Source organism: Scyliorhinus torazame, chromosome 15 (genome assembly GCF_047496885.1).
Source record: "Scyliorhinus torazame isolate Kashiwa2021f chromosome 15, sScyTor2.1, whole genome shotgun sequence".
Lineage (NCBI taxonomy): Eukaryota > Metazoa > Chordata > Chondrichthyes > Carcharhiniformes > Scyliorhinidae > Scyliorhinus > Scyliorhinus torazame.
The window spans coordinates 110,842,302-110,857,483 of NC_092721.1; the positions used below are offsets into that span (position 1 = coordinate 110,842,302).

The 15,182-nt window shown below is 48.3% G+C and overlaps 1 protein-coding gene across 2 annotated transcripts in view; it reads left to right on the forward strand.

Moving 5' to 3' along the window:
- tenm4 (teneurin transmembrane protein 4) overlaps positions 1 to 15,182 on the forward strand; it is a 3,407,721-nt gene that overhangs the window by 728,247 nt on the left and 2,664,292 nt on the right. The window contains exon 1 of one of the 2 annotated variants that reach the window (XM_072476555.1): positions 5,626 to 5,667. The exons of the other annotated variant lie outside the window; for it this stretch is intronic. The gene's annotated coding sequence lies outside the window, so the exon portion shown is untranslated. Of the gene's footprint in view, positions 1 to 5,625; positions 5,668 to 15,182 lie in introns of those variants that run through there. 2 annotated transcript variants of the gene reach the window in all.

The following is a 15,182-nucleotide window of genomic DNA, read 5'->3' on the forward strand; positions in this document are numbered from 1 at the left end:
AACTAATAGCACAGTTCTCTGTGAGTTTGACTCTCTGCTATCTTAAGTGTGGTTATTATGTCTGACTGAACCAGACTAGCTCTTAGCCACGTAGTGGAGGTGTGAGATTGTAACAACACCCTTGACTGACTCTCTAGATGTTCATCAGTGGAAAGATGCGGAGTGTGAGTGCCTCGTGTCTTTTGTAGTCAGATCCCACCCCTGAGTGTCCTGCCTGCTTATTGGTCATGTCCTGTTCTCTGTGTCCGTAGCTGCTTGTCTGTATATCATTATGTGTATGTCTGCATATCATGACAACCAGATTGTGCCCCAGAAGCCTGTCCACTCACATTTCCCACCGAGGTGTGTATATTTGCGCTGGTGGACGGTGGGATGACAGCTGTGCCACGGCCATAACAGTTGCATCCTCGGAGCTCTCCTTCGAGGTGTTCTTCTAGGGATGAGGAGAAGGTGCTGCCCGGGATGGGCCGGTGCCGTCGGCTGCAGGACCTGCAGGAGAATGGGCATGTGATTAGTGGGAGGGATCGGTCGGTTAGTAAGGCAATCTATACTCACGTTTGACAGGTCCTCCGGGTGGAGCCTGGTGGTTCCTCATCTCTGCAGCGTCCGGCAGCCTCCGCATTGGTGACCATCCTGTCCACGGCCACACCAGCCACCTCCACAGCCTGCTCCTCAAAGGAGGTAATAGTTCTCAAGTCCGGCACCCCGCTGCCAGTCTGGGTCCTCTCCCACAGATTATAGGAGAGCTTTTCCTGAGGAGACAGAGAGGGCATTGCTAGCCACACATGTGGTTCACAATTGTGGGAGGGGTGGGGTGGATGGAGGGCTGAAGGGGTGGGTGGAGGGAGTGCTGAAGGGGGAGGGGGATGGAGTGAGGGTTGGGGGGTCACCTGGGGGAATGCTTTCTTGTGGGGGGGGCGCTGGTATCTTCTCACTCGTGCTGCCCGGTGTAGGTCGTTGACCTTCTTCTGACACTGGAGGCCAGCTGACTGCTGCCGCCACCTTGTCCCATGCAGCACTGGCTGCCTTGTGGATCATCCCCCTGGGCCCCCGGGAGAATAGGGCATCCCTCCCAGCCTCCACCGCGTGCAGGAGCCTCCCGAGGTTAGCATTCCCGAATCTTGGAATCAATCTCCTCGGCACCATTGTTGCAAGCTGGCTGGGGTTGGCTGAGCAAGTGCAGCTTAAGAGCTGCTCAACCTTGTTAGTGGGCCGCCGAGCGTGGTCCCAGTGAATCAGCTGGCTTGCCGGCATTCGGGGCGGGAAGCCCGTGGGGCCTCATTAAGTGGATCAAGTAACGTTTGTCATGTTGGGTGTTCCGATACACAAAGGAACCAACACGGTTGTAGATGGTACAACTCTGTTTTATTATTCTGTACAATAACAACTGTTAACTTCTGGCTGTGGTTCGTACTTCACCAGTTAACCTGTGGACCCAGCCCCAGCACTATCTTAGAGAGGCACTCAGCACATGGTGTATGCCTGAGTGGCACGCTGTGAGCTCTGAGCTATCTCTTAGTAGAATGAGCGGGAACTGTGGTGTTCCCTGTTTTATAGTGCGTGTGCTCTCACTGGCGATTGGTTGTGATGTTGTGTGTGTGTTGATTGGTTCGTCTACCTGTCCATCAGTGTGTGTGTGTGATTGCACCATGATATAATATGGATATCATGACATCCCCCCTTTTCACAAGGATATGTGCCTACATGGTAATAACTATTGATGTGTACTGAGTGCGGCTGAGTATGTGTGTGCAATATTTACAACATGTACATGAGGCTAAACTATACACATAGGAAGGTAACAGGTGCAACATAGCAACGAGGTTGTACCACAAACAAAACAAGTGCAATCATCAAATATCGAAAGAGAACTCCTGGAACGACAAAAACAAGAAACACGTTAACATTGTTGCACAACAATTCAGTGAGTCCAATGTGCAAACAGGCTCATAAGTCCAGTCTCGTAGGTGGGCAATGAATTTGGGTTGACCGCCTCAAGGGTGGGTCAGGATCCAGCGGCTGATGAATGGGCCTGGCCACGGGCAATAGAGGAATAGGCAGAGTTGTAGGAAGCTCCACGAAGTCGACATCAGGGACAACAGGAGGGCGTGGCACCGGTGCATGATCACGTGGCGAGCGCGGAAGCAGCCAAAGGGCCCACCGATTACGCAGGCGAATGGAGCCATCAGGCATGCGAACCAGGAACGAGCGGGGAGCCACACGGCGGAGAGCCTCGGCAGTTGCCGACCAGTCACCCTCTGGTAGGTGTATGCGGACGTTGTCTCCAGGCGCCAGGGCAGGAAGATCAGTTGCCCAAGTGTCATGTGCCACCTTCTGCTGAGCACGCTGCTGTCGCATCCTTTGCAGTACTGGAGCATGGTCGGGTTTAGGAACATGAATGGACGGCACAGTGGTCCTGAGGGTGCGACCCATCAACAGCTGGGCTGGTGAGAGGCCCGTGGACAGTGGGGCCGAGCGATAGGCCAGCAAGGCTAAGCAGAAGTCAGATCTGGCATCAGCAGCCTTGCAGAGGAGCCGCTTCACGATATGGACGCCCTTTTCCGCCTTGCCATTCGACTGGGCATGCAAAGGGCTGGACGTCACGTGTGTGAAGTGGCAAAAAAAGATCATTCATGGCTCGCAAAACAGGGCGAAGGTTGCGCACTGCTCTCACTGGTGATTGGCTGTGATGTTGTGTGTGTGTTGATTGGTCCGTCTACCTGTCCATCAGTGTGTGTGTGTGATTGCACCGTGATATGTTAATATGGATACCATGACAACGTTGAGTAGCCTCGCTGGGCAGAGCACCTGGAAACACGAAACAATTCCCGCTCGCCAGCACACTTAGAGATTTTTCCGGAAAATCGTGCCCTTTGTGTACTTAAAACTATAAGAATAACACAAAGGCTGTTATTGCAAAAAACGCCATTGATTGATCCATTTTTAAAATTTGTAGAAAGACCATGATTGTACAGCATGAGGTGTACTGCTGAACTTTCCTCGAGAGGTGTGTTTGTCCATTAGCCTCAATTCAATTCAAAATATATCTTTTTTCCTGTTTTTTTGTGGGCGCGTTGTGGAACAAATCACTATCTCCATTCACTGCAGGTTGAGCAGATTTTGAGAAGTGCTGGTGTGAACTCTCTTGCTCTTTTTGCCTGCCCCTGGTTATCTATTTGTCCATATGTCTACCTTGTTCATCTGTTTCTCATTCTTTCATTTTTAAATTACTGCAATAGACAAGTTGCTCATCTGCAAGGTCATAATCTTCTGTCTTTTCATTTGTGATTGCAAGCACTGTGCAAATGAATACACAAATACCATCACTTTCTATGCCCAAGAAGAAGAAAAACATGATAAAATACTCTAATAGCTGCTATCAGATATACTGTGAAAAGAATAGGAGATTGTAGTCTACTTAGCAGCTTTTTAATACAATCAACACCTTGGGTTCACTGCCTGTACGGAGAAACCTAATAATCAATGATTTGTCCAATTTATGTATGGTGGACACATTATTAATTTAGTCCTGAAAGAACAAAATTCTTCATAATTAATCTGCTTTTCTTCAGGGGGGCTATGGAAAATTGAAACTATATCTGATCAGTTATTCTGAAAGTTGCCAGATGTATTTTCATGTCTAGATTCCAGTTTAAGCTCAAGTACAAATTTTCTATGTGTACAATGCATGCTGCAACAAGCAGTTTGATTCAGAGTTTAGAGAAATACTATAGGCAATAGGAGAGATTTTCCCCTTATTAATGCTCAATTATGTCTAATTCTTAGGCACAAATAAGAGGAAGAGCTATGGGTGCTTTATTTTGGGTGTTCAGTCTCCCTCTGCAATTCCAGGTCTTTCTGAGCTTGCTCAGGTGGGTGATTTTTACTCATGTACCTGCTGCATTAAGAAGCATAGTGCAATTATTTATATAAGTCAAAAGGGGCAATCGCAACCTCTCCCTGGAATTCAATGATCCTCAAACCTGTGAGTGTCCAAATGGAGTAGCATTCAAAACTAGCCAGACTTTGTCATTTGTGATCGGACATTTGCATGTGAGGGAGTATGTGAAAGTCCCTGTCACAGCTTGAAGATGGATCATCAGTTGTAGGTGCTTTCTAGTTTCATTCAGATTCACCCTCTCTCCCTCTGTCCCAATGTCAATGATCTAGAACACTGTGGGCGGGATTCTCTAAAAATGGGTCTATGTCCTCACGCCGGCGGGAAAACCGGCGCTAACGACTCCGGCGTCAACGGCTCCCGAAAGTGAGAAATTCTCACCTTTCTATAGGGCTAGGTTGCCACCGGAGTGGTCCCCGCAGCTCCAGATGGCGGGGAAAGGCCCGCGCGGGTCCGCGCATACGCGGAACGGCCGGCGTGATCTCGCATGCGCGGAATGGCCGGTGTATTTCCGCGCATGCAGGGGGGTTCCCTTCTCCCAGGCCGGTCTGTGCATGCGCGGAGCCACGCTGGCGGTTCTGCGCATGTGCTAACTCGTGCCGGTCCTTCGATGCCAGTTGGTGCGGCGCCAAACCCTCCGGCGCCGGCCGGGCACCTGCAAATGCGGAGGATTCTGCAACTTCCGGTTGGCCCAATGCTGGAGTGGTTCGCGCCATTTTTGTACGCCGCGGTCGGGCCATTGGGGGATTCTGGAGAATCCCGCGCTATGATTCTAAGTGGCTTTAAACAGGAAAATTGCACGACACGTTTCTCAGAGGTGCAATGTGCATCAAATACACTGCGCATGTCCAACACCAAAAAAGGAAAGTCTACCTTCATGTCTGTTAAAGAAATTAACACGACTATAAAGTTGTTTGTGATTCTTTTCAACTTGTTCACAGTGTGAAATCACATCAACCATTGTATTCATTGGACATGACGTGGTAATACAAATGACAGACTTCTCAAAGCAAACAACTAAAATTCTTGCCCCAGAATAGTGATTGTCCAATATAATTCCTGGTCCCCACCAAGGTTTGGAATTTAAAGTGGGCGGCCTTTGAAATCTAGAACTGATCTTAGTGTTCCAGGAGAACAGAAATTGACAAGGTTTCCTGTTCCAATGTTTATCCAATGTCTTTGCAGGAAAAATATCACACATGCACAGAATTGACTGAATTTGTCAACTCACAGAGATCAAAAACCTGTAAGCATTAACATCCCTGCTCAAATATGAAGACCAAGCAGTTTGGTAGTTAAACTGCCAATTTCTATTGCCTATGCAATCCAAAAAGGCCTTTTGAAAAGTTTGACAGGAAAAATGAGTGAAGCATTCATAGAATGAGAAGAAGAGGATATTAAAATAGGTCGCAATAGCCTGGGTATAAATGCTAGCCTTTTTTTCTAGACAAGTGGAACAGGTGAATCCTGGAATGAATGTGGCTAATTTCAATTGTGTCCAACAGGCAGGCAAAGTTAATATCAATCTCTGTGCCTAGATTTTGAACAGTGAAGGTACAATTGCAAGAACACATAATGCCCAAAATGCAGTAAATGCTGGTTTACAGTTCAAGCATGTTTTTTCCTTTAATTTCTTGGTTGAATGTGTTATCCATTTTTTTGAAACTATTGTGATGTTTCCATTACATAATTTTAATTCCTATTAATAGGTTCTTCATCCCAAGTTCAATCCAAGGAAACCGGTGGGTAAGGATAAAGGATGAGCATTGGTAAGTAAGATTTCATGATGTCTTTAATTCATTTTAGATTTTAATATTGTAAAAGCCCTGGGTATGTGCGAGATTATGACACCAACATATATTGATGCACTGACCTTACATTATATCTGCATGGCTTATCATAATATAAAAGAAATGGATTGTGAATAGAATTATAGAGGAGATAGGTTGACTGCTGTTCTTTTACACTCAGACTAAGCTCAAATTGATGGGATATCCTTGAGGGCTATAAGCGCCCAAGGTAAAATATAAAGATGGCACTTAAACAAGTTCTTGGTGGCAATGAGTCTCGGTTAAATTTATTCATACTTCACATTGATTGGAGAGGCATTGAGTGTGATAAATTTAAGTGAAAGTAAGGCAGATATTTAACAGCTCTGATGATGAGTCAGCTTGAATATGTTAGCAAATCCTCAAGACAGATGCAAAACAATTCGAAGGCATTTCAAGTTCAAGAAAATACATTTTCATCTCCTGACTCATACAAAATCCTTAGATATTACTGTCAGTGGGATGTTTGAACCACTAACTCCAATGTGTACAATTGTAGCTAGAGGACCCTGTTAAAAATTACCCCAGCTCAGATATTAACATCTGACAGACTCATTGACAGCTCAGACCCCAGCTATTCCCAATATCTATTAATAATTGAGATGAGGGTACAAAATGTAACATCTCCAAATTTGCAGGTGAGACCACGTTTTGTGGGAGGGTGAGCTGTGAGGAGGATGCAGAGATCCTTCAGAATGTTTTGGACAAGTTGAGTGAGTGAGCAAATGAATGGCAGATGCAATATAATTTGGAGAAATGCAAGATTATCCTCTTTGGTAGCCAAAACAAGAAGGCAGACTATTATCTGTATAGCATAAATTATAAGTGTGGAATGTACAATGAGACCTGGGTGTCCTCATACACCAGTCACTGAAGGTAAGCATGCAGGTACAGCAGGCAGTGAAGAAGGCAAATGGTATGTTGGCCTTCATAGCGAGAAGATTCCAGTACAGGAGCAGGGATGTCTTGCTGCAATTATAAAGGGCCTTGGTGGGACCACACCTAGAATATTGTGTGCAGTTTTGGTCTTCTTATATGAGGAAGGATGTTCTTGCTGTAGAGTTGTGCAGTGAAGGTTTACCAGATTCCTAGAATGGCAACACTGACGTATTGGGAGAGACTGAATCGGTTAGTATTGTATTCGCTGGAGTTCAAAAGAATGAGGAGGGATCTCATAGAAACCTATGACATTCTAACAGGACTAGACAGGGGAGATGCAGGAAGGATGTTCCTGATGATGGGTGCGTCCAGAACCAGGGGTCACAGTCTGAGGAACCGGGTAGACCATCTCGGACAGTGATGAGGAGTAATTTCTTCACTCAGCCTGTGAAATTTGTTACCACAGGAAGTAGTTGAGGCTAAAACATTGCATGTTTTCAAGAAACAGTTAGATATAGCCCTTATGACGAAGGGGATCAAAGGATATGGGGGGGGGGGGGGAAAAGCAGGATTCGGCTATTGAGTTGGATGATCAGCCATGATCGCGATGGCCAAATGGCCTTCTCCTGCTCCTATTTTCTGTGTTTCCATTTATCCATACTCTGGGATGTAGGCAGATGATGAATCCAAAAGTCGGTGAAAACTGGTGATTTGCCAACATGTGATGAAGTTAGTTTATTTCATTCAATTACTGTATTCGCATAGCTGCGTACATTGTTCCTCTGCCCTTCCCCAAGTATCATGCTTGATTGAATTGACCTACTCCGCAGTCTTTGCTAATCTGTAACAGGAAGAAGGAGTTGACCTCCCCACGGAAGTGTACTTCTTCCCTCCTTGGGAAGAAATGCTATTCCTCTGTTTGCAACCAAGTCAAATGACCTGGTTGTGAGAAAAACATAGGCTTGTGAATTAATTGTGATAATCCTGTGCCCTTCATTCTGTGACACTGACTGGGGGCACAATGCTAAATTAAAGCTGAAATTAATTTTTCATTGTGATTACCTATTCCAGTCATTAGCAGTAATCAGTTTGAATGTAACCTTATTCTGTCTTTTAATGTTTTGGCACCAATACAGCTTTGCTTTTGTGAGACTAAATGGAGAATTTAGGCCAATTTAGGCTGATCATCCAACTCAATAGCCAAATCCTGCTTTTCCTGCAATTCACCATAAGAAATATAAGGTGAATATCGCAAGAATTAGGATCAGGATTAGACTATACGGTCTGTCAAGCCCATTCCACTATTCAATGCGATGAAAGTTGATCTTGGACTTCAACTCCACTTTCTCCTCCCTACCCCCTCCATACCTCTTGATCTTGGACCCCGCAATGTGCTGTTGTTACGGGTCACTGGATTAATGCCATGTTTGTGACAGTAGCAAATTTAGATCTCTATATTTTAGTATTGAGTTACCTGTATTTGGCTCCGTGTTGAACTTCTGACTCCATGGGCGGGATTCTCCTCAAACGGCGCGATGTCTGCCGACCGGCGCCAAAAATGGTGCGAATCAGTCCGGCATCACGCCGCCCCAAAGGTGCGGAATTCTCCGCATCTTGAGGGGCTGAGCCCTCACCTTGAGGGGCTAGGCCCGCGCCGGACTGATTTCCGCACCGCCAGCTGGCGGGAAAGGCCTTTGGTGCCCCGCCAGCTGGCGCGGAAATGGCTTTGCCGGGTGGCGGATGTGCGGGAGCGTCAGCGGCCGCTCACAGCATCACCACGCATGCGCAGTTCAGGGGGGTCTCTTCCGCCTCCGCCATAGTGGAGACCACGGCGAAGGCGGAAGAAAAAGAGTGCCCCCACAGCACAGGCCCGCCCGCGGATCGGTGGGCCCCGATCGCGGGCCTGGCCACCGTGGGGGCACCCCCCCGGGGCCAGATCGCCCCGCGCCCCCCCCCCAGGACCCCGGAGCCCGCCCGCGCCGCCTTGTCCCGCCGGTAAGAGAGGTGGTTTGATTCTCGCCGGCGGGACAGGCATTCCAGCAGCGGGACTTCGGCCCATCACGGGCCGGAGAATCGCCGGGGGGGGGCCCGCCAACCGGAGCGGCACGATTCCCACCCCTGCCATTCATCTGCCAACTCACTCAACTTGTCGAAATCACTTTGAAGCCTCTTAACATCCTCCTCACCATTCATGATTCCATCAAGTTTCATGTTGCCAGCAAACTTGCAAATATCATTTTTGGTTGCCTGAATCCCCAAATCATTGAAAATAACTGGGGCCCAAGCACTGATCCCTGCGGTACCCTATTCGTCATTGCCTGCCATTTTGAAAAATACTCATTTATTCCTACTCTCTGTTTACTATCTGCTAACCAATTCTTAATCCACGCCAATATATTACCCCCAATCCCATGTGCTTTAATTTCATACACGAACCTCTTATGTGGGACTTCATCAAAAGCGTTCTGAAAATCCAAATGCATCACACTGACTGGTTCACCCTTATCTATTCTACTCTTTACATCCTGCAAAAAACCACAGTAGGTTTGTCAAACATGATTTCCTTTTCGTAAATCTATGTTGACTTTGTCAAATCCCGTTGATATTTTCGAAGTGTCCTATTATCCTATCCTTTATAATAGACTCTGGTATTTTGCATCCTACTGATGTGAGGCTAACCGGTCTGTAATTCTGTTTTCTCCTTCCCTAGTTTTTTAAATAGTGGGATTACATTTGTCAACCACCAAACTGCCAGGAACATTCTAGAATCTACAGAACTTGGAAGATGCCAAGCAACACATTCAATAGTTCTATGGCCGCCTCCTTTATATCCAGGGATGTAGATTATTAGGCCATGGTGGCTTATTAGCTTTCAGTCCCATTAATTTCTTCACTATTTTTTGCAATATCAATTTCCTTCAATACTGACTCTCACTTGACCTTTGATTCCTTTGCATTTCTGGAAAGTTATTTGTGTCTTTTTCCATTAAGGCAGCTGCATATCAGCACTCCACTCCCCACACACACTCATTCTAGCCAACAAAATGGCACCCGAGGAGCAGATTTTACAGATGCGGAGCTCAAGATCCGGATGCCATGGAGTAGAGGTGGGGCACCTTGTTCCCTGGGGTACGAAGGAAGTTGCCACCCGCCGCCATACACCGGGCCTGGGTGCAGGAGGCAGAAACCATGAGCACCATGGGCCCGAGTTTCCCAGCCCCACGCCAGGCCGGAGAATCACCGCAACCATGCCACGCCGCCCCGACGCCGGCGCGCGATTCTCCAAGGTGTGGAGAATCAGCGCTGGCGTGTTTGGCGCCACGCCAGTTGGCCGATGTACAGGGCGGGGCCGCCGATCCTCCAGCCATATGGGCCGAGCGGAAAAAGCAGAGTCCCGCCGGCGCCGTCCGCACCTGGTCGATGCCCGCGGGAACTCTGCGCGAAGGGTCGGGGGGCAGCCTGTGGGGGGGGGGAGGGGGGCTCTGTCCCCGGGGGGAACCTCCGATGGGGTCTGGCCCACGATGGGGGCCCACCGATTGGCGAGCCGGCCTCTCCCCCCCCCCCCCCCCAGGCCTACTTTGTTCCGCGTCCGGCCCCTGTACCCCCGCGCCATGTTGCATCGGGGCCGGAACTTTCAGTAAGGCCACCGCGCATGCGCCGGTTTATCATTGCCACTGCACATGCGCCGGTTGGCGCCGCCCTCAGTGCGCGGCAGGATGTGAGGCTGGAGTGGTGTGAACCACTCCAGCGCTGTGTTGGCCCCCTATGGGGGCCATAATTGCTACTGCCCGCGCCCATTTCACGACGGCATTCACGACGGCGCAGACACTCTGCCCCGCGATCAGAGAATCGCGCCCCATGGGTCCCACTGCCAGGACCGACCAGCAGTGCCAGAAAAAGTTGCACAACGTTCTCAGGGTGGCCAGGGTTAGTAGCTATCAGGTGAATTTGTGGATCTTGCTGCCCCATAGTGCGGTGGAATTTGAGACATTAAATGATTTCAGGAAGGAGTTAGATATATTTCTGATTAAAAACAGGTGAAAGGGATATGGGCAACAGGTCGGGAGGTAGATTTGAGACCAGGAGGACATCAGCCTGATCTGGTTGAATGGCGGAGCAGGCTCAAAGGGCTGAATTGCCTACTTCTGCTCCAAATTCCTATGTTCCTATGTCGCATCATGGAAAGGATATGGTGAGGCATTCTCCGACCCCCCCCCGCCGGGTCGGAGAATGCCGCCCCACATGCGGATCTTGAGCTCCGCATCTGTAAAATGGGATGCTGCTCCTCGGGTGCCATTTTGTTGGCTAGAATGAGTGTGTGTGGGGAGTGGAGTGCTGATATGCAGCTGCCTTAATGGAAAAAGACACAAATAACTTTCCAGAAATGCAAAGGAATCAAAGGTCAAGTGAGAGTCAGTATTGAAGGAAATTGATATTGCAAAAAATAGTGAAGAAATTAATGGGACTGAAAGCTAATAAGCCACCATGGCCTAATAATCTACATCCCTGGATATAAAGGAGGCGGCCATAGAACTATTGAATGTGTTGCTTGGCATCTTCCAAGTTCTGTAGATTCTAGAATGTTCCTGGCAGTTTGGTGGTTGACAAATGTAATCCCACTATTTAAAAAACTAGGGAAGGAGAAAACAGAATTACAGACCGGTTAGCCTCACATCAGTAGGATGCAAAATACCAGAGTCTATTATAAAGGATAGGATAATAGGACACTTCGAAAATATCAACGGGATTTGACAAAGTCAACATAGATTTACGAAAAGGAAATCATGTTTGACAAACCTACTGTGGTTTTTTGCAGGATGTAAAGAGTAGAATAGATAAGGGTGAACCAGTCAGTGTGATGCATTTGGATTTTCAGAACGCTTTTGATGAAGTCCCACATAAGAGGTTCGTGTATGAAATTAAAGCACATGGGATTGGGGGTAATATATTGGCGTGGATTAAGAATTGGTTAGCAGATAGTAAACAGAGAGTAGGAATAAATGAGTATTTTTCAAAATGGCAGGCAATGACGAATAGGGTACCGCAGGGATCAGTGCTTGGGCCCCAGTTATTTTCAATGATTTGGGGATTCAGGCAACCAAAAATGATATTTGCAAGTTTGCTGGCAACATGAAACTTGATGGAATCATGAATGGTGAGGAGGATGTTAAGAGGCTTCAAAGTGATTTCGACAAGTTGAGTGAGTTGGCAGATGAATACATGGCAGATTCAGTACAATGGTGATGAATATGAAGTTATCCACTTCAGACAGAGAAACAGAATGGCAGAGAATTATTTAAATGGTGACAGATTGGGAAACGTTGATGTGCAAAGGGACCTGAGTGTCCTTGTACACCAGTCACTGAAAGCAAGCATGTAGGTGCTGCAAGCAGTTCAGAAGATAAATGACATGTTGGCCTTCATTACAAGAGGACGTGAGTACAGGAGCAAGAAAGTCTTATTGCAGCTGTACAGGGTCTTGATGAGAACAATCCATTGTGTGCAGTTTTGGTCTTACCATGAAGGGAGTACAATGAAGGTTCACCAGACTGATTCCCAGGTTGGCAGGATTATCATATGAGGAGATAATCACTGGAATTTAGAAGAATTAGAATGGATCTAATTGAAAAGCATAACATTCTGACAGGGCTGGACAGACTGGATGCAGGGACGTTGTTTCCTTTGGCTGAGTTGAGGAGTCTAGAACCAGGTGTCACAGTCTCAGGTGCAGGGTAGGTCATTTAGCTCGGAGATGAGAACAAATGTCCTTACTCAGGTTAGAGAACCTGTGGAATTTTCTACCGCAGAAGGCTGCGGCGGCCAAGTCACTGAATATATTTAAGAAAGAAATAGATTTCTAGTCTCTAAAGGTGTCAAGGGGTATGAGGAGCGTGCGGGTGTATGGTGTTGTGACGGAGCATTAGTCTTGGTCATATTATAGAATTATAGAATCTACAGTGCAGAAGGAGGCCTATTCGGCCCATCGAGTCTGCACCAGCTCTTGGAAAGAGCACACCTCCACCCTGTCCCCGTAACCCAGTAACCCCACCCAACCTTTTTGGACACGAAGGGCAATTTATCATGGCCACTCCACCTAACCTGCACATCTTTGGACTGTGGGAGGAAACCGGAGCACCCGGAGGAAACCCACGTAGACACGGGGAGAATGTGCAGACTCCGCACAGACAGTGACCCAAGCCAGGTATCGAACCTGGGGCCCTGGAGCTGCGAAGCACCAGTGCTAACCACCGTGCTACCGTGCCACCCGATTGAATGGTGGAGCAAGCTCAAAGGGCCGAATGGCCTGCTGCTGCTCCTAATTTCTATGTTTCTATGTCTCACAATGCTTTGAGACATTACATCAACACTGAATAATTAGCCAGAACAACATTTAACTAAATTTCTAGCTTATTTTATTTGTTTGATATAATGGATTACTCACAGGCTAACAGCAAAGAACATGGGCGAAATTCTCCTACCCGCCCCGCCACATTTCTGCCCCGACCGGCCGGCGGGAGTCTCCGTAACACCGGCCGGTCAATGGGGTTTCCCATTGTGGGGCAGCCCCACGCCGTCGGGAAACCCCCGGGCGCCGGCAAAACGGAGACTCCCGCCGGGTCGGAGAATCGCCGGGGGTCGGCGTGAATCCCGCTCCCGCCGTCCTCCGAATTCTCCGGCCCCCCAAGAATCGCCCCGGCGTGAATCGCGCCGCCCGCCTCGGAGAATGCCGGGGACCGGCGCAACTCAATGGGCCCCGGGGCACACGCTGGCGCTCCCGCACATGCGCCTACTTGCGCCGGCCGGTGGAGGCCCTTCAGTCATATTCCCTGCTGGCCGGCGTGGCGCAAACCACTCCGGGGCGGGCCTAGCCCCTGAAGGTGCAGAGGATTCCGCATCTTTGGTGCGGCCTGATGCCGGAATGGTTCACGCCACTCCCTCCCGCCGGAGATGCCCGCCCCGCCGGTTACGGCAGAATCCCGCCCCATGTTTTGTTATATTGTGCATGTTATAGAATTCAAACCACCATCATGTTCAAGGTGCTTCGGAGAAAACTATTTAAATTTGGTATGTTAATTCAACTTCCTCAGAATACTGGCTGGTGTTGTTTTGCGAAGCCAATCCTTTAACATAAATACCAACTCATGGATTCTCTGCTGGCACGAGGAGCAGCGTCCGGGTGGGATTCCCTCTCCTTTTGCATGCAAGTTTATGCATCGAGGAAAGCTGGAGGGATTCGGTCTGAATCCCGGACTAGGGTAAGCCATTTTTAGTGGACAGCCATCCTGACACCGGCAAAGGGCCCCTTACAACAGAAATCCTGCCTCCCCTGACCAGAGGGGCATCCCCAACCCCCCAAACCTGGGTATGATGGGTCACCCCCCCCCCAGAACAGGCACATATGGGGGTGACCTAACACCCCAAAAAACCCTCCCAATACCTGCCATCAGAAGCCACAGCTCCCCATCTCATCCCCTCATTAGGCCCCCATCAAACACCCATCAGAAAATCCATCAGAACCGCCCAATTAGAAACCTCCCCCATCAGAACCTCCCCAATCAAAACCCCCATCTGTCCCCCCCCCCAACAGAGGCCCCGAATGGAGATCCCCAATGGAGATCCCCATCGACCCGCATCAGAGTCCCCCTCAGAGACCCCCAAAAAGCAGTTAGGGGGAAAGTGTCAGGCAGAGAAGCCATCGTCAAAAATCAAAATGGGCCACAGTACAGGGTACAGTGACTGAGGAGAGTGTGAAAAGGGAGGTGGCCAATGCAGGATTGAGGGTGCTGTACCTAAATGCGCGCAGTATACAGAACAAGGTAAATGAGCTTGTTGCGCACATTGAAATTGGCTGGTACGATGTTGTCGGCATCACAGAGACGTGGCTGCAAGGGGATCAGGGTTGGGATCTAAATATCCAAGGATATATGTCCTATCGAAAGGACAGGCAGATGGGCAAAGGGGGTGGGGTTGCATTGTTAGTAAGGAATGAAGTTAAATCGATAGCAAGGAGCGATATAGGATCAGAAGGCATAGAATCTCTGTGGGTAGAGTTGAGGAATCGCAAAGATAAAATGACCCCAATGGGAGTTTTGTACAGGCCCCCTAGCAGCAGTCAGGATGTGGGGCAGAAAATAAATCAGGAGATGGAAAAGGCATGTAAAAAAGGCAATATTACAATAATCGTGGGGAACTTCAATATGCAGGTGGACTGGGAAAATCAGGTTGGTAGTGGATCCCAAGAAAGGGAATTTGTGGAATGTCTAAGAGATGTTTTTTTCGAGCAGCTTGTGTCAGAGCCTACTAGAGAGCACAACAGAAATTCATCCCAAGAAGGAGGAAACATGCTAAGGGGAGGACAAAGCATCCATGGCTGACGAGGGATGTCAAGGACAGCATAAAGGCTCAAGAAAAAGCGTACAAAGTGGCGAACATTAGTGGGAAATTAGAGGATTGGGAAGCCTTTAAAAGCGAGCAGAGGACAACTAAAAAAGCAATAAGGGGGAGAAGATAACGTATGAGTGCAAGCTAGCCAGTAATATAAAGGTAGATAGGAAGAGATTTTTTCAATATATAAA